Source organism: Sceloporus undulatus, chromosome 5 (genome assembly GCF_019175285.1).
Source record: "Sceloporus undulatus isolate JIND9_A2432 ecotype Alabama chromosome 5, SceUnd_v1.1, whole genome shotgun sequence".
Lineage (NCBI taxonomy): Eukaryota > Metazoa > Chordata > Lepidosauria > Squamata > Phrynosomatidae > Sceloporus > Sceloporus undulatus.
In genome coordinates, this window is record NC_056526.1 from 173,393,231 (window position 1) to 173,414,003 (window position 20,773).

At 42.0% G+C, this 20,773-nt stretch overlaps 1 protein-coding gene across 1 annotated transcript in view; it reads right to left on the bottom strand.

The window, feature by feature from the left end:
• Positions 1-7,058, bottom strand: part of BMPR1B (bone morphogenetic protein receptor type 1B) — a 272,876-nt gene extending 265,818 nt beyond the window's left edge. Inside the window, exon 1 of the mRNA XM_042467528.1 lies at positions 6,686-7,058. The gene's annotated coding sequence lies outside the window, so the exon portion shown is untranslated. The remainder of the gene's footprint in view (positions 1-6,685) is intronic.
• Positions 7,059-20,773: the final 13,715 nt, after the last annotated feature.

A 20,773-nucleotide genomic window follows, 5' to 3' on the forward strand; every position in this document is an offset into this window, starting at 1 on the left:
AATATCAAGCTGTTACAATCCCTAATCTTGGGCCTGTTACAGACTGCCAAAATAAAGCTGCTTCGGGTCTCTTTGGAGGTATGCCATTTAAATGATGCATGGGTCCTAAGAGTCTGGAGGTTGCGCCAAAGCCACACTCCATTCCTAAGCACTGGAGTGCAGCTTTGGTGCAGCTTCCAGATTCTTCGGATGCATGCATCATTTAAACAGCATACCTCCAAAGAGACCCGAAGCAGCTTTATTTTGGCAGTCTGTAACAGGCCTTGGTTTCCTTTTCTTAGTTCTTTTTATGTATGCCTGATACTGTGAAGAACTTGAAGGAATAAACTAATTCTCTCTATTTCACAAACCACATTTAAAATAAAATTCAGCTTCCCTGGCCCATCTTTGCCCCCATATAAATATCACTACAGCCATATATGGATTGTTGGAAAACATGCAAATGTTGGTGGTTTCTTCTGTTTTGTTTATTTGGTCTTCATAAACTGGCAGAATGAAAGATTCTTTTCACGGTTATGAGGTTCTTCACAGTACAGAATCCTGCAGCTCTATTTGTGACCAAATAAATAAAAAGGAAATTCAATTTGTAATGGTTGCCTGAATAAAATGTATTTTTAATGAACCAAATATGATGCCAAACAAAATTATACATAATGCATTTTATTTTACTAAAATAACAAACTGGTTTTCAATTTGTAAAGCATGCTAGTATCACATTTTCTTCAATTTCCCCAAGAACTGCCAACTTTATTAAAGAAAAAAAAGCTAAATTTGACATCTTTAACTCCTACAATACATGAGAAAAAAAGGGAAGGTGAGATCTTCACCAGATGTTAGGGAATGACGGACTGGGATAGGAAGAAGCTTATCCACTTACGGCTTAATAAATATAACTACCAAGCACTTTGAACATACAGTATCATGTGCCAATTAGATTTTAAAAGATATGCATGGATGTGTATGTGCTTTCAAGTCACCTGTCAACCTATGGCAATACCTTGAATCTTTCCTAGGATCTTCTTAGGCAAGGAATACTCAGAGGTGATTTTCCTAGTTCCTTCCTCTGAAATATAGCCTGCAACACTTGGTATGCATTGGCAATCTCCCACCAAGTATGTACTAACCAGTGCTGAGCCTGCTTAGCAGCCAAGATCAGTCAGGATCCAGTGCCTTATAGTGGGCACTAAATAGCCTTTGCGGGGAAAACAGAGGCATCAACTCTTGCGTAGGACACAATGTTGCTTATGCTTTCTGGAATATGAAGATTTAAAGATTTAAAATCCTTATCATCCAGGGTTCAAAATCATGGACAGAGTCCACCCAAGAACAGTAAGCTCTCTATTGCAAAGCAGTGGCCAGGAATATGCAAAAGGAGTGGTGGAGACATAACACAGCTCTTCTCTCTGGAGTCTTGCAATATGCACTACGTTGACCTGCTGTTTTGAGAACAAGCGGAATACATTTTGAAGGCTACCAGGAGTGTACATTTGTATACATGCATATGCATGTAGAAAGACAGTGATGCCTTTGGCTTGTAGTTGTGGGGGAAGTAGTACAAAAAAGTTAGTTATCTCAGCAGTGCTTTTCCAAGTGGTAGTCTGAGGACTGATGCAAGTCCCTGAGCCAATGGTTGTTAAATCTTGGGAAGTTTCCAGCAAAGAAAGAAATAATTGCAACCAATGAGTAGATATTTAATGCCAGTCCCTGGCACACTGAGAAAAAAAAAATACATTAATTGTTGTCCCCCACACGGGATAGTCTGAGGAGCACTGCAGTGTGTTTTGGACCTATGTTAACTGCAATCAATAGAGTTTTTTGTTACTACAGTAGAACATAAAGTTCTTAATAGCTAATTCCTAATAGACCTGCATGTCCTAACTTTGACTGTCCCTTATTGCTGTTATGAAAACCAGGCAACACTAGGAGCAACAGAAGATGGAAAATATGAGAGGACATTTATCTTATCTATATGGATGAAATACATCTCTTATCTTTATTACAACCCATCCAGCCTTGTTGCGATTGTTGTGTGCCTTCAAGTAGTTTCCGAGTTATAGTGACTCTAAGGTGAAGCTATCATGGGATGTTCTGAGGCTTAGAGTATGTAACTTGCCCAAGGTCACTCAGTGGGTTTCCATGGCTGAATAGGGAATCTCCAGATTCAAATAGGGGATCTCCCAATTCAAACAAAATGAACATCAACAGGGAGAAATGTAAGGTATAGGATGGGGGACACCTGGCTGAATGAAATTACGTGTGAAAGGGATCAAGGAGTCCAAGTAGACCACAAGTTGACCATGAGTCAACAGTGCAATGCAGCAGCTAAAAAGGCCAATGCTTCCCTTTTTTAAAATTCCTTTTAAACTACAGTACTCAGAACCCCCATAATGACTGGGAGATTCTGGGTATTGACATGTGAAAAAATAACTGCTCTAACTATATTGGTGAAGACTACTTGCTTATCTCTACTAATATTATCTGACTTTGGCAGTGATTCTCCAAGATGTCAGGAGTGGAAATACCAGGGATTCTATCTGAATCTTTCTGCACTTTACAAGTGAGAAACAGATCTTCTCTTAAATATCAAGAAAACATAATGTTTCTTCTCTGAGCCAGTTGTTATCAAAAATGGTTTATCTGTAGCTGTCTGCAGTGGTTTTAAGACTTTCCCATGTTCTTTCTCAGAGATCTATCACTCTGAACAGTCATGCCTTCACTTCTCTTGTTCAAAAGCATGTTCCTCCAAGAAGAGCTTAAGCCCCATTCATACTGGCCTAAAAGACATGGAGGGAACTGGGATGATCCGGATGCCCCTCCCCCGAATCGCTCCGTTAGCAAGTGCCCACTACAAATTGAAATCGAATGCATTTTGACAGAAATCGAATGCATTCTGTAGATTGGCCGCTGCCAATCAAGCTATCGTCATGGTGACGTTTGCAGGGCATCGGGGGAAGTGTCCTCCCTTTTTAAAGAGCCAAGCACAGGGGTTTCAGCGGCTGAAGCAGGGAGAGAGATGCCTCTCTCTCTCTCTCTCTCTCTCTTTTTTTTTATAAACCTGTGGGCTTTTGGGTCAGATCTGCCCCTGTCCCAGGCAGAGGATGGGATTGGCATGTTTTTGTTTTGTTTTTTGCTTTTAAAAGCAACATTAGCTTTCCCTTTGCTTCCCTTGCTGTATCTGCTCAAGAAGACAAATCATTCGCATATTAGCTCAAAAAAAATTGTTAAAAATGTAACATTGATTGTTTGCAACATTTGTAGCTTCTCCCTCTGCAGAAAGCAAGTGCAAGCCTGGCTCCATCTGCCTCTGGAATATAAACAATGCGCATGTTCGCTCAAAAAAAATTGTTAAAAATGTAACATACATTCTGGAATATAAACAATGCGCATGTTCGCTCAAAAAAAATTGTTTGAATTTAAAAAGGGGGGGGGGTTGCCTGACATGAGCTCCGTTCATGACCTGATTTTTTCCTCCTGCAAGGGAAGGAATGCCCAGCAACAGAGGGCTTTGGGCAGGGGATGCAGGGAAAAGAGGCTCCTAAAGAATGCCTTCCCTTGCTCCCTTCTGCCCAGGGCTCTTTCCTCCTCCCCCTCCCCTCCGATGAGGGGAGGAAATGCCTTGCCCTTTGCCCACCCTCTGACCTAAATCCCTCCCTCAATTTGCCTCGATCATGATCGAGGCCAAAGTTCTCATTCCCAGGACCCGGGGTTTTTAAAAAGAAACGGTATTTGCGCCAATTTCAAAAGACCCGCGCTAGGGGCCATTTAACACGGAACGGGTGTGCAAGCCCCGGATTCGCTTGTGTGAGATTTGGGGTGAGTAGGAACTTCACGTGATTGAATCGGTTTCAGAACCGATTTTTTTTGTAATGTGAATGGGCCCTCAGTTCTTACCACTAATAGTTCTTGATACTTCATTAAAATTGAAAACTGGAAAGTTATTGTTTTAGACTACTGTTCCCACAAGTCCCCTATAAGCATGGTTAGTGGTCATGTTCACGGGGTATTGAGAAAACTATAGTCCCAAATAGTTAACTTTCCCAAGTTGTGCTTCTGATGTAGTTCAAAAGACAGATCAGGGCTGATAAGGAGGCATCAATATAAATATCCTTCGATGTAAATGCTTTGTTCTTCAGAGCAGAAAAGAGCAAAACAAGGCAGGTGCAGTGTGTACTGTATGAAGTACTGCCCTTGCTGAGGCAATGGTGAAAGTTCCCAACAAAGTGTGGTTTATCTTCACAGCAGGAGTGGAAAATGAAAGCAGAGAGAGAGGGAGAACACCTGTTAAGAACACAGAGTTTGCAGATGCTGACAGTACTGCTCTTAGATAAAGAACGCTCAGTACCATACCAGGTATTACACGACTGATCACATATTTGACCTTTACAAATAAGACACAAGGAACACTCTTTTCCACCTTTAATTTTCAAAACACTTCTACACTATAAGACTAATCTGTTCTTCAAGTGACCAACCACAGACCAAAAGAGCTCCGTATTCATTCGTGTGGTTGGTGTAACTTTCAGATATGACACCTGCTCTCAAACTAGAAGCCAACTTGGAAATTTATAGTAGCGGATCAAGATGCACATGCACACATATCTTTCCTTATGCTATTTCTCTCCATCACCCCCTCTCACTATTTTGTCACTATATGATTTCTGCCCCACAATAATAGTATTATCTTGTCCTGGGACCTTGATATTGCACTCTGGTTTTTAAATTCTATAGAGAAAGCTACAGATAGAAAAAATGTACAAGCACCTCTACCAGTGTTGTGTTAACCACTACTAGCCCAAAATAGAGAGAGTCACAATTCTGACATAAAACAGTGGTGGTGTGCTCCACAAATGCTACTAATTCAGACCATGGGAAACAAAATGGATAGTGGTGGACTAGTGATAGATGTTTGGCCTAATGCCAGAGGGCTCTTTTGTCATTTTTAAGGTATGCCTGATTCACAATATTGTGCAACAGAGATCAGACAATTCCCATCCAAAGCTGTCTGTTATTCATATTGTCAGGTCAGCGATTCCCTAGTTTGGTGCAACAGTTTGACTAGTTGGTTTGGGAAAGCGTGTTCCATCCCAGTGTCCAAACTTTGTTCATAATCCTTGCCCACCACAAATTCAGGAAACCCCTTAAAAAGTAATGCAAGAGCACACACACACATATATATGTGCATCACATTTGCCAGACACACTAAAGGTGTTTCACATCTATCCCTGTGCAAGACTAGAAAGTAAGCAAAAGTTTAATATCTAATTGGTAGACCCTATGATATTTCCACTTTCATCACACTCTCCAAGAAAATTAAAACAACCAGTGGCTAATTGTTTTAATTCGAACAATCATATTGTGATTTCTGGGGGTGAGAGTAGGGGGTTGGAACAGAAAAAACATTAGAAGCAACAACATCCCAGCAAAAGGCAAAACTTCTGGATTTCTAGGCTTAACACTTGAGCACCTCATGGCTTCAACCTAGACAGCAGGTTGACTATGGCATCTAGTATCACCTTACAGGATTGCAGCTGAAGAAGGCAGAAGCCTATATATATATGGCACAATGCACAAATGTTTAGGGCTGCATCCACACTGCAGAAATAATCCAGCTTGACCCCACTTTTGGCTGCCCTGGCTCAATGCTATGGAATTCTCAGAATGGTAGCTTTGTGAGCCATTTAGCCTTCTGTGCCAGAGAGCTCTGGTGCCACAACAAACTACAGTTCCCAGGTTTCCATAGGATGGACCCATGACAATTAAAGTGGTATCAAACTGGGCTATTTCGGCAGTGCGGACACAGTCTCTCTGAAGCATGCAAGCATCCTCCATCAGAGAGAAATGAAAACCTGAGGAGAGGGATCCCTCTGCATGCAATACTTGGGGGGGGGGGGGGGTTTGAGACAGAACCCAAAATATTGCCCCCCTCTCCCCCACTTATATGTTCCCCAAATCCAGGGAGGCTTCTCCCCACCATCCCTAAGGAACCCCCAGTTTGGAAAGCGGGTGCCTCCAAAGTAGGGTGACTAGATGTCCCAACCCCCCAAGGAGGACAAGGCGCCACAAAATGTAGGACATGGCTAAATAAATGCTCAAAACACTCCTATAAAGTCGTGTTTCTTAGTCCTGCTCAGACAATGGGGGCCTGTTGGGATTCCTCTTGGAGAGGAGGCTGAAACGCAGAGGGTATGTCCTGAAAGAGGAGGACCCCTGGCCACCCTCTCTTGCTCCCAATGGAGGACCCTCTGGGCAAGAAGGCTGCATTGGAGAGGGCCTGTCCTGGAAAAGGAGGACCTCTGGCCACCTGATCTTAGTCCTGCTCCGAATGGAGGGAGGACACTCTGCAATCAATCCTCTGGGATTCCTCCCGGACAGAAGGCGGAAACAGAGAACTTGCCCTGGAAAAGGAGGACCCCTGGCCAGCCTTAGTCCTGCTCCAAAGAGAGGACCCTCGGGGATCCCTCCTGGACAGAAGGCGGGAATGGAGAGGAGGGCAGGGTGCCCTGGAAAAAGAGGACGCCTGCCCCAAAAGAGAGGACACTTTGCAATGGAGAGGAGTTGCTGCCTGGTCTCCTGGGCACCAAAGAGCCCAGAAAGAGGGCGAGGGAAGCCCAAAGGGAGGCTGGGAGCTGGAGGGACTGAGAGAAAGCGGCGGCGGAGAGAAGGGAGGCTTCCTCCCCTGACTTACCGGCGCCCAGGAGAGGAAGGAGCCGAGGAGGAGGAGGTCCCCCAACCAAGGCGTCCTCGGCGCCCCCAGAGCCTCCCCTCAGAGCCCCCTCCGAAAGAGGAGCCCCGGGCCTCCAAGGCAGAGAGAGGAGGCAGCAGGCGGCTCCTCCGCTTCGTTTGGCAAGGCTGGCCCCTTCTTCTTCTCCTGCTTCTCCTCTTTTTCCAGGAAGCCCAACTCTTGAGGCGCTACTTTGAGCTCCCCTTCTGCCCTCTCCTTCTCCTTCTCCTTCTTCCCATCTCAGTCCCAGAAGGGGTCAGGGCTGTGGGCATCATGGAGGGCCTTGGGCCCTGGAGAGACAAGTCCTTTCCTGAGAATGAAACTGGCCTTCTCTGTGGAGCTTGGGATCCTAGATTTGGGAAGAAGGGAGGGGAAGGGGGGAGGGACAGAAAGAAGAATCAAGACAGCAACCCTCCTTGAAAAGAATAATAACTGGCTTAATTAATGGTTTAATATGGCTTAATGGAGACATCCATTAAGAATAGGTCATCAAAGGGATTCCGAACACACCGATCGTACAGTCGATTGGACTGGATATTGTGTCTCTTTTGGGGGATTTTATATAGAGAGGTGTTTTAATTGTTTGCATTCTGTCACAGCCTTAAAGGTTTTGTTGGTGAGCCGCCTGAGGAGAAAGGCAGGACATCACTGAAATAGAAATGAAATAAATAAATATAATAATAATAATAATAATAATAATAAAAAAACTTTATTTATATCCCGCATTCTTATTATGTAACAACCATATAAATATTGTATTTGTAATACTATGGCCTCATTTCCACTTACAAATAAATCAGTTTGCAATCCCAATCGATGCATCGATTCGACAGCGGAGCATGCTTCCCACTACTTTTGAATCGATTTATCCAAAAAGATACAGAAAACATCCACATCAAAAAGGTTAAATGTGTCTAGCACACTTCAGCAAATTGATTCAAGTAGGAACCAGGGTCTTTTGAACTGGTTCAAACCAATTTGCAATCCGGTTTAAAAGGTAGTGGGAATCAGGCCAGAGAAGTTCATTCAGAATAGGTAATGGGATTTATAACACACTGATAATATATTAGATTTTATATTGTGTATATTTCATAGAATTTTATATAGAGACATCTTAATTGTTTGCATTCTGTTACAATCTTAACGGTTTTATCTGTGAGCCACCTGGGGAGAAATGAAATAAATAAATAAGCATTGTATATGTAATACTATGTGCACTCATTCCTCCACATTCACTGGGGTTAGGGGCACAGGGTCCCTGTGAATGTGGAAAAACCGCAAATAGCAAAAACATTATGTTTTTACCTGAGACAACACCTCTCTAGGAATATCTAGGTCCTCCAGTGTTACTCTGTGGTCAACATCTTCCGGACATTGACCGTAGAATTGCACTGGAGGCGCTACAAATGCCTAGTGCAGTGTTCTCCCTAGGAATCTCTAGATCCTTCAGTGCAACTTCTGGTTAAAGTTGACCACAGAGTTGCACTGGAGGACCTAGATATTCCTAGAGATAATATATTAATAAATTCCATGAATAATCAGATCTGCAAAAGGCAAAGCCGCAAATGTGGAGGGATGAGTGTATAAGGATTTTTAAATGTTATTTTATGTATGGGATTAATCAGACAGACCAAAAAAAAAAAAAAAGGACAGGAGCATGGCAGGATGATCTTGTCAATCGCACAAAGATTTTCACACAATGTTGTGCAATATGTGATTATCACAGGAATAAAAAGCAGTGCTAGGATGCCTTTTTTTATTCACGCGATAATCACAGGATCATCATGATAATCACATAAGGTCGTGTGAAAATCTTTGCGATATTGATGGGAGCATCCTCCTATGCTCCCATGTATTTTTCTCCATGTGATAAAGTCCTATGTTATGTTCTTAATATTTTTTTAAAGAATCATCGTATCATCTTCATCAGCAGCGTCACCCAGTCGGTACGGAATGGAGGACATTGTGAAACTCCTCCCAGACAGGTAAGGTTGGAATGTAGGACAGGTGCTGGAAAGTGGAGGACATGACATTACAAAACAAAAGCTGGAAACCCCTCATATAAACCTACAATTCATGCTGAGAATGGAGGGCATTTGGGGATGCCTTCTGGAGGGTCGCCATAAGTCGAAAACAACTTGAAGGCACACAACAACAACAACAACAAAATATTACACATTAGGAAATGGATGAAAGATTAGGAAATGGAGGTCATGAACTGGAAATGGAGGATATGGTCTGGTCACGCTGTGCTGCTGGCTGGGTGGCAAAGGGAGGCAACTCACTTTATCATCTGCCCAGCAGAGCTACAAGATCCAGAAAGCAACCCATCCCACTAACAGCTGCTGGTGAGGGTGGCTGCTTCTGCCACCCTCAGCCTTTTCTGGGTCTGGTGGAGATTCTGGGCAAGCAGGAGAGGGAAGAGAATCTCTTTAATGCCAAGCCAGCAGACTCACCAGATCTAGAAAACAGCCTCTTCCCACCAGTACAATGGGTCACAAACACACACACACAGATACCGGTGTTGTCCTGTGTGGCCCACTCCCTCACACATCCTCTAATGATGCCCCTAGTTCTAGGAAACCCAGATTGATGTAGTGGCTTCAGTGTTGTACTATGACTCTGGAGATTAAAATTCGATTCCCTGCTCAGCCATGGAAAAGCATTTGTTGACCTTGGGTGGGTCACATACTCTGGGCCCCAGAAAACCCTGTCACAGCAACAAACAACAAATTCATTTTAGATTTGCTCTTTAGATTTTGTTGTAATCCAGGTGGCATTTTCCTCTGTCCCATTTTTGTGACACATTTCTTCACTCACCCACACGCACACCCTCCATCTGATAATACGCTTGTAGATGGAAACAATCTTGTATGCTGGTGCCAGTGCAACCTGCACTGAAAGTTGTTTTGTACATTGTTGAAAGGATCAATAAAAGAAAACTTTTACTAGGGTCAACCACAAATCCCAAAACAGCATGTAGGATTTCAAGTTGCATGGAACATTTCCTTTGGCTGAACATTAACAAATAAAAGTAAAGGAGAAGGGGAAAGATTTTTTTTTTGTGGGGGGGGGGTATTTCATTTTTGCCTGCAGTTCATATCATTTACTTGATAGGTATGATATTACTGTTTTCCATTTCTCCTCCTCCTCCACCCCCTCTCACTCTTCTGCTCTTGGAAGAACCTCCCAAAATAACATATAGTGTATTGATTTTGTAAGCATTCCTGCTTTTAAATCGTAGTGCATGTAATTAAGTGAATATGCAGATGCAGCTGTTCATGCATATTCACTCAGTCTGCCTGCTTCTCTAAAGAATGTAAACACAAACTGCTTGTATCCTTCCTAAAGAGGGCTAAAATTACATGTTTATTGGTTTATTTATTTTAAGGGCTTATTGAAAATATACAGTAGTTTGTTAATTATGTAAGTCGTACTCCACTCTTCCACCAGAAAGATAATCAAAACAAGTGTGCAACACCAATGCCAGACTAGGGATGAGGGGTGGAGAGCAGCAGATGGACCTGTAGGAATTCGTTTTCTTTTAATGGTTTTACTGTTTCCATATGGGGCCTATATTTTAGACTTTCTAGATCTTCCAATATTTTTAGCATTATTTAAAATCTTTCCAGGAGGCCAGGATTCTACATAGCCCAGGAACAAAGGAGGAGGATTCTTCATACCTTTGTTTTGATGCCTAATGAAGAGCTCCTTTGGCCTTACCAGTCAGATGAAAAATCGGTCTGTGCTGTAATGCCCATTTCATTCTCTCCTCCACCCCTTCCACCTTACAGATAGATCTAGCAGCAACAACTGAAGAAGTTGTTAAATTCTAGGTAAAGTTTCCCACACACTTTTCAAATAATTGAAAGCCTCATATGGTCCTGCAAGAATTGTTAGACTGCAACTCTAGTGATCCTGCACTGGCTAGGACAGCTAAGAGTTGCAGTCTGGCAATATCTGGAAGGCAATCCATCTCTCATCCTTGGTCTATCTGTTTTGATAGTAGTCTAAAGAGCAAACAATCACTGAAAGCATCCATCACCATACTAAACCAAGGAGTAGATGGTGATGGACATGTGACCCTCCAATGTCATACCCTTTTATATCTGTACAAAAAAAAATTGCACTTTGAACACAGTGTGCAGAAAATGAAGTAAGCAAAGGACAAAAGGGAAAGGTGTAAGGAATAGAGGAAAATTGGTACATTTTAAAACCAGCTTTAAAAAGTGGGACAATGAGGTAAATTGGGACTGGTCCTGTCAAGTTGGGACAGCTAGAGATATGCAATGTGACTTAAGCACTCATTGGCTACAGCTAGTATAGTCAATAGAATGTAACGCTGGGTACCCCAACAGCATCTAAAGAGCAACAAGTAGCTGACATCTGGAGTAGAGGAAATAATCATGTATATCTCAGAAGGGGTGCTGGCTGCCATTTGGGTCTTCCTCCCTTCCATGTAGCAGCAAAAATGTTTTCAGCAGTTCTACCTCTCCTGCTTCACTGTAATTGCTTCTTCCTATGGTTTGAAGTTGTCTTCAGTGTTCAAGCTCTTTTAATTATCAAGATATTAGCAGTCCCAGGGCAATCGAGTGCTTGTTGTAATAGGCACTTCACACTCTTAGAGCACAGCTGATATGTTTCTTTTCTACTGTGTGGAAAAATAGAGAAGGAAAGGAGCCATCTCAAGATTTTGGGATTTAGAAACATACCAAGCAGTGTGCAAACCAGTTGAAAAGTAAACACACAGAAACAAAAAGTTCCTCAACATGACCTGTCACCCACTTTGAGGACTGAAACTTTGATTAAGTCCTTGACATATTGGGTGAGATCTTGTTTGCCTTTTTCTTTTCATGCACCTTTGCACTTGTAGGCTTTGCCTGGGATCCAAGCCAGAACTGCTTAAAGCGTGCAAGAAATTTTTTAAGACTGTGCCTAGAAATGTAAATACTGGAGGTATTATAAGAAAGCTTATTCTTGTTTCATTTTGGGGAAACTATGCTAGCAAACCCTTTGTTCTCAGATTATCTTCACACATTGAGGCTTCCTTGGACAATTTTCCTGCCTACAGCACTGGCTCTGGCATATTTCTACCTACCAAAGCTTGCATAGATCACTGAAGCCTACTGTGAAAAACTTGGCTGTCTCTTTTTGATATGTGCCTTTGGTTGATTTTTCTTCTTCTTCCTTTTCCTCTTCCAGTAATGTTGCACAAATGAGCAGAGCTATTCTCAGAAAGAACATATGAAGTGTACACACACCTCAAGATGAGCAGACCAGGGCCCTTTTGCACTACACAATGATAACACTATATGATTCCACTTTAACTATCCTGACTACATCCTGGGAGGTGTTGTTTGGTGAGGCCCTACTGCTCTCTGGCTAAGAACTCTAAAACTCCTAAAAATGTAAATCCAAGAATTTCATCGGGTGGAATCATCACAGTTAAAGGGAATGCATTGTGTGAAAGGACTATAGACAAGGAAGGGATACAAGGAAGGGACTGTCTATGGAGTATGGGGGAGAGGACTCAGAAATAGGAACAAGTTACAGATAAAGAATTAATCACAATTTTTGAGAGTAGGAAATCATCATCATAGAATGAAAAGAGCCATTTAGTCAAATTCCCTGCTGGTCCACAAATCCAGATAATATGCCCTGGGAGGTGTCCTTCTGATTTCTAGCATCTCCCCCATTCCTCCTCCTAATTCTCCTCCTCTTTCATTATTATTATTTTAAATAAATATTTATTTCAGCAACAACAACAACAGAAGTCTGCCTTCCAACACAATTGTGCAAGGTATTGAACAAAGAGACCTAATACAGGTATACCTAGGTTAACAAAGTAGATGCGTTGCTGGGCGTTACTTCTTTAACTGGAAAATTAGCACCAGAGACAGAAATATCATGGAAAGAATAAGGATAGGTTTTTACAAGCACAAAAAGGAAGAGCCATTCAACAATTTTCAACAAATGTTCTTCCTGAAAAATAACAATTTTCTCATGTAAAATCAAGCAACCAGGTCAAATAAGCCTTGCATATGGGGGAAAATGTATTTTAACCCTTCTAGATACCACTTAAGAAGATCTTCCAAAAATCATCTGGTGATTACTTTCTTTTGCCAACTTCCATTTTTCCTATTATTTCAATTTTCTTGGCCAAACTTATAGATCTATGCCCTTTTTAAAGCATGCTGGAGACAGCTGGTGTTTAACTTTCATCCGGAGATCATCCGGAGGCAAGGGGCGGGGTGTTATCAGTATGCTGATGACACCCAGATATATTTCTCCATGTCTTGGTCTTCAGCTGTGACCTCAGATGGCGTCTCTCCTCTCAATGACTGTCTTAAGGCAGTAATGGATTGGATGAGGGAAAACAAATTGAAGCTGAATCCAGACAAAACGAAGGTACTTTTGGTATCGGCTCTGAACCCAGGCATCAGGATACAACCTCCAGTCCTAGAAGGGGTCACACTCTCCTCAAAGGACTGTGTTCGCAGTCTGGGGGTGCTCCTAGATTCGTCGCTTCACATGGCAAATCAGGTGAATGCGACGGTCAGAAGTGCCTGTTATCAGCTTTGGCTGATACGCTAGCTGCGCCCTTTCCTGGAAGTCAGGGACCTTGAGACCGTAGTACATGCGCTGGTAACCTCACATCTTGATTTCTGTAATGCACTCTACATGGGGCTATCCTTGTGCTTGGCCCGGAAACTTCAATTACTGTAGTTTAGAACATGGCATCCAGATTGGTCTCTGGTACATCCAGAAGAGACCATATAACACCAATCTTAAGATCACTTCACTGGGTGCCCATCACTTTCTGGGCCCAGTACAAGGTGTTGGTTATCATCTTTAAAGCCCTAAATGGCTTGGATCCAACCTATCTTCTGGACCGCCTCCTCCCATATAATCCTCCCCTGCACACTTAGATCCTCAGGGAAAAATTTGTTACAGCCCTGTAAAACTAGGCTGTCAACAACCTCCCAGAGGACCTTCTCAGCAGTTGATCCCATATTGTGGAATGGCCTGCCGGACGAGATCCGTCATATTACAACCCTAAATAGCTTTTAAAAAGCTATAAAGACAGATCTCTTCCGGCAGGCCTTTCCTGAATAGTTCTCCAAACATCAGAAGGAAAAATCTATCTGTTGACCTCCGACTTCACCACATTTATTGTATTGTTTTTTTAAAGTATGTTTTTATATTTTTAATTCCACACTGTTTAATTGTATTTTAAGGAGGGTGGGTGGGTTGAGGGTTTGGACTGTATATTTTAACTTTGTAAGCTGCCCCGATTGCTTTTTGGAGAGAGGCAGGATATAAATTATTATTATTATTATTATTATTATTATTATTATTATTATTACTACTACTACTACTACTACTGCAGGAAGGTACACACAGCTGTAGTAGAATCATCAGGAGCAGAATCTTTTCCAGGTCAAGCTTAACCACAAAAATGCTGCTGCAACCTGATACTGAAAGACTGTGGGGCTATACAGACAGCCTGGTATGGGGCATCTTTATGCTGCCCCTGGAAGTGCTGGACTGGGGCCACAGTAACAGCATGCACAGCCCTGTGTCCCCAATCTGGTGGTTTTCTGGACCAAAGAGAAGCAGCAAAATGCTGCTTCCCTTTGGCCCGAAAAAGGGGTGCCCTTGCGGCCTTATGCCACTCGGCACCCTGACCTTACAGAGGAAAAAGGGACAGTCCCCTTTCTCCTCTGGATCGTTGATGCGGTTATGTAGTGGCCATGCCAGCAATCCGCTGCCAGGAAAAAGCTGCCTAGAGAAGCTTCTTTTTTGTGATGTCATAAGGGCTGTAATGCAGCCCTATGACACTGCTTTGTCTGCGTGACGTGCAGATGTTGCACTCATGCACGTCATCATGGCGGCCACTGTGTGGACGGGAGGCCGTCATGATGATGGCAGCAGCATGTACTAGAGTTCCAGACCATGCAGTTGCTGCGCAATCTGGAACCCTAGAACTGGTGCTGCCATGCTGCTTCGTGCCCATCTGTACCAGGCCTGTGTTTCTTCATCCCTGCTTCACCATCCTCTCAGTGCTTATGCTGCAACAACAACAACAACAAAAAGTCCAGCTAGAACGAGGATGATGAGAGGAAGAGGAGGTTGGGTGGACTTTGTAAACATGAATTTTTCTGTCAGAGTCTTTGTTAACAGAGGTATGCCTTCACAACTTGTGCATGTGCATACAAATATCTTGTCCATGGTTGTGGCTGCTTCCTATGCTGATTTCTGTTTGGCCTTGTCTCCCTGTATGAGCATGCACAGATTGTTTAGTGCCAGTGCTACCCTACGGAATTTGTGCTTTCTGTCTGCATTTTCAATATACCAAACATCTTGTTTATAGTAAGAAACCTCAATGTGAGAACATGAGCAGCAGCTGTCTTTCCTATGTGAAAAATGCTCAGTATTTACAGGGCAAAATTTTAATGATTGGATTTTCATTGTCTAATGGGGAACATCTAGCATCCACATTGCATTCTGGATCATAGCAATTACACATGCACAAGTTTAAAAGCTGACTATTTTTCATTCTGCCTTTCTGTTTTGTTGTTTCCCAGAGGAGATCACTTCATGAATTATTCGCTAATTATCAGTTACTTCAATCTACACACTTAAAATAAAAACCAGTGCAGAAAAGTTGTTGAGTCCCAAGAGAAGCATTCAGATAAGCAATAAAGTTATCTGACAAGATGCTTCACAGAGATGTCAGCTGCAACTCCAATCAGTAAGAAATTGTCTGAATCTAATATCACTTCCAAAGTGTAAACTGCAAAAATGTTCAAGCTGTCCGAAAATTTCTCAACATTATTTCACCTCTCTGACCTCAGTGTTGAGTGGCACACAGATCTCATATGCTAATGTAAGACAAACTCCTTGGAAATAACTATCAAGAGGGCAACAATTTCATGAAATACTGCTTTATCTCTTTTACGAGGTCTTACAGAAGGCAGCAGAATTTCCATCTCTAAGACTATATCATGTCTAAACAAATTCCAACCTTCATTATAAATTATAAATCTCTCATATATATATATATATATATATATATATATATATATATATATCAGTCTTCCATGATTCTTTGAGCAGTCTCCTACACTAAGGACCTGGTTCTTGCCTCTAAAGCTTGGAAATGTTGCTTTTTTAGACTACAGTCTCTAGAATTTTGCATGGAAGATCATGGGAACTGTAGTACAAAAGCCACTTTCCCAAACTCTGGGGCGAAACAGACAGTGGGTAAAAAGCAGCTTGCTGCTGCCCCTTTGCTTGCCAGGTTGGGACCATGGCAACCGCATACCACACCCCCAACCCAGCCTTTACCCAGTGCAAAAAAGAATGGCACAAAACCACTCCTTTTGCCCCAGAGAAAGGGTGCCTTTGCTGCTGCATTTTTTCAGCATTTCTTCAGCGCAGCATGTGTAAATGCTGCGCCACTGAAACACTGTGGATGTGCCACACATGTGGTCAGTCATGTGGCTTCTTGGCAGACTGGGGGATGCTGCTGTCTGAATGCGATGCCCCCCGTCTGCTAGGAAGCCAGCTTTTTTTGACCATCCATTTCGCCCCTCTGTTGCAGCACCAAGTGCTTCCCATCTCTTCACTTTCCCCATTAAATGGTAAGAAGGGTGTGAAGACAGGAGCTGGACAGACCTGGTTAGCATCAGGAATGCTGTGAGGAAAAAGAATACAAACTAGAGGCTTGTCTGCTAAAAGGACAGGGAGGAGTCAGGAAAAAAGATATATGTCAATCAGAGACGGGAAAGATCTGAATAGGGTTTTGAGAGCCATGAAAGTGGAAGAGTCAGAGATTTCTTGTTTAACTCACATTGTTATATAATAAATCTTATATTTTCTACAAATGGCTCTAGCTGCTCCATTTAAGAATTGATAGGGAGATTGGCCATGCTTACTGCGGTGAACCCATGGATCAACTTAGTCACTTGTTCAAACTTGGGATCACCTTGAGGTCCAAGTACCAGATCCATGGAGGAATCTTGAGAGTAAAGGGGAAAGGACTGGAGCTGTAGGGCTAGCCTGAAGATAGAATCTATCACAAGAATGTCATCACCAGAGACAGCCTAAATCATTGTGGATTTTGTACTCTGTTTTCATCTCCTGTAAATAAGACCAAAAAAAAAAAAATCAGTGTGGTGTAGTGGTTTGAATGCTGGAATATGACTCTGGAGACCAGGGTTCAAATCACTGCTCAGCCATGGAAACCCACTTGATGACCTTGGACAAATCACACACTCTCAACCTCAGAAAATCCCATGATAGGTTTGTCCTAAGTCAGAAATGATTTGAAGGCATACAACAACTACAAACAAGACAAATAGATCTATTCATTAATCAGACTTTGAGCAAGGGGGTCTAATTTCTACAAAGATAATTTATTACCACAGTATAGTTAGGATATCACTTTCATCCTACTTAATTAATATCACAGTATTAAAATTCATTTACCCTGGCATTTCCCTGCCATTTATCACTTGTTGCATTTTTTTAAAACACTGAAACTTATGCCTTCAAATGAAACCCGTGTCTTTGTTTTCTACCTGCTCATGCAACGTACTTCCAAATGGTCTTGATGTTATAACAAGCTATTTTCCATTTTAAAAAGAAAATGAGAGGCATGGGTGTAGCAACAGGGAGAGAGAAGGAAATGAGGGCATTGGTCCCCTAAATAAGAATTATTTTCCCCAATTAAATCTTCCTTCGGTCCCCAGCTTTCTAGCACTGCAAAAAGTGAGCCATTTAAAATAATCCACACCTAAAGCTCTCATATTTCCTGCCTTCCCTTGGTAACTTTGCCTGCCCCTTTTCTTTGGATGTCTAAACTGTATTCTTAAATGCTCAACGGAAGTTTTAAGTTACTGCAATATGAAGGAAAATTTCATTTTGGGGACAGAATTCTTATGAGGGGGGAACACAAGGCTCTCATTTTATCCCCCCCCCCCAGTGACAACCCTGAGAATTGGCATAGCTTGACATTATTAATGTCACTGTAAACCCATGAGAAGCAAACTATGGGAGTGGAACAAGTCTAGCATTCAGTTTCCACCAAAACCAGAATATTCCACATTTCTGCATAAGAAATTCAAAGTGGAGTGTGTAAGGTAACAGTTTTTTTAAAAAAAAATACCTAGTAGAATCAAGAACATATTAAGGCTAGTAAAAGAGTAGCACATAAAAAGCAACATCAAAAGCACCAAAAGATTGAAATCAAATCAGGAGCAAACAACTATTAAATTTTCTTCCTTCTTTCCAGTTCCATTTCAGGTCAGTTCCAACAATGTGGGCTGGATTTAACTTAGTTCAAACTTAGTCATGCTTAGAGAAGTCTCAATGGGACTTAATGACTAACTTGCCCAATTGATTGTAATGCATCCAACTGATTGTAATGAATCTCGAAAATAAATTCCGCCTAAATATTAGGAGGAAAATCTTGACAGTAAGAGCTGTTCGACAGTGGAACACACTCCAGAGCACACTCCAGAGTGTGCTGGAGTCTCCTTCTTTCCTTGGAGGTCTTTAAACAGAGGCTGGATGGCCATCTGTCGGGTATGCTTTGATTGGGAGTTCCTGCATGGTAAGGGGTTGGACTGGATGGCCCTCGTGGTCTCTTCCAACTCTATGATTTTATCTACTCTAAGATCCAGCTTTATGATTCAGTCACAGGGCTGGGGAGGCTAAGAGGTTGATCAACTAATATTTCCATTACTGTTCATCATAACACAGGCTGATGAGAATTGGGTCGAGTGTCACAATTGCCTATCAACCAGGGTTTAGAATAGACAACCACTTCCAATGTTTTTGTTCTGGCTTTATATATCCTCTGTTGCATCAGTCGCCAAGCTGGCTTCAGGAGCTGACACGCTCCATTAATGCCAGAAAGATGTCAGGGATATTGTCCATCTGGAGAGCACCAGTTTGCTCTTCCTAATCTGTTGTCTATACTATATCTCTTATGTTTTTAATTGTGCAAATATTCATGCTTGAACATTTTAAACACATATTCTTCAGAGGGTGACATTATGTCCTAGAGGATATAGGATTTGTTGCTGTTGTTGTTGACCTACTATACCTTGCTTCAGGAAGAGAAACTGGGATAATTCCATTTTCTTTTGAATCCTTTCACTGAGGTGATGTGATAAATGTAAGCATTTTCAGTTCTGTGACTTCTGCTTTGGGAAGTCACGAGGAAAACCCACTGTAGTCTTTATCATGCTTTTAGACACTGAAGCCTTTGAGCAAATTCAAAATGATAACAATAAAAATAAAGAGTGACTGCATCCATGGCAATAGACCTCTACACAAATAAAATACCTTAGGATAAAAATAGCCTTCTAATGCCACTAACCTCCCCCAATGGACAAGGAAACATCCCACAATGAAGTTTGTTTACCCCACAGATACCAAGGACTGCAAGTTGATTTCCTAACAGAGTAGCATACTGCAGCTTAATAGCATTACTAGCATGAGTAAAGTTCTTCACGTTTCCTAAATATTCTGAAGATCATTTGTCTCCATCTCATTTTCCTGGAGCTGTATTTCATTCCGTTTTGTTCTCTGAACCACTCATTAGTCCAATAATGTAGTCTAATCCCATTTTTAGTTTCATGTTCTGTGGGTGTAATCAGTTTAATCTAATGGTATTTGCTCAGCAGTGTTGTCGACTCTTTAGTCAAGTTGCCATACAATACCAGTGTAATCTTTATTACATTTTTCCCTCTCTAGTGTATACATTTCCTATTTGTGGCCCAAGTATAGAAAGTGCTAGATGTTTACAATCCACATATAATCATTATAATACTTTTTGTCAGTATGTATTATTTACTAGGTAAACACACACAATGACAAAAAAAGTCAAAAGTCTAAATTTTATGATTACAATAATATTTAGCATTGATCTAGCAAAGGACGACAAAACGCCCATCCTCTTACGTTTCTGGTCAACTGCCCTGATTTATCAGGGAAAATTCTGATTAATCTTCTCTCATACCACTTTTCAGTTGCTTTCAAAATGTCAAGTTTTCATCCTATTTCTTCCATTTTCCTCCTTTATCCCCAGCTTCATTTGCTGCAAAGTGAGTTCAGAGTTTTGGTTTTGTTTTTGTTTTTTTTGGGGGGAGGGGAGAACAGTGGGGAATTTTGCCCTTCCCAATAGTTCAGGCAAAATTATACTGCTGAAACCTTTCCTAACTTGTCTATTTTTACACATTAATCACTTTTGCCATCTTGACCACATTCTGATGTTACTTGGTCACCCATGTGACATGTTTTCATCTGTGAAATGTTGAAAGTAAGCTATTCTCTCAATCCTACACTACTGCCTATGCTGGCTCAGGCTGCTAGGAATTACAAACCAAAAACCTCTGGAAGGCCACACTTGCCCAATCCGGTTCTGGAGAACAGAAATATATCATCCTAATATTCTTGACAACATTCTTACAACAGAAGGCAATATATACCTGTACTGCATAGTAGCAAATTCACCCAATGAGAATCAGTTTGTTGCAGTAAAAGAAGCAGGGGTGCTTTACAGAGCACCCAAAAAGGGTGCTCTGCCGGCGCCGGTGGTTGCTGCGTCAGGGAACCGCAGCGGACAAACTGCGCGATTCCCAGACACAGCAAAAAGAACCCGCAAAAAGCAGGTTCTTTTTGTGGCACAGAAATGATGCCACAAGGCACCAATGGCACACTCGCGGCATCATTTCTGCCGTGCGATGTGCAGATGCTAAGCATCCGTGACGTCAAAACAGCAGCACCCATGTAGAATGGGCGCTGCCATTTTGTACACACTCAGCGAGTACTAGGATTAGGGGCGTCCAGAAAGAACACCCCTTTCTAACCCTACTACGTGCCGCACACTTACTTTTCGCCTGTGCGAAACAGGCCAGAGTTTCAAGGCACCCTAAATAACAATTGCATTATTATATCAAGCTCTTAATATCTTGAATAAACATTGATGACTCCTTTGCATCCCCAGGGTACATGCAAAATAAAAAGCACTATCTCACC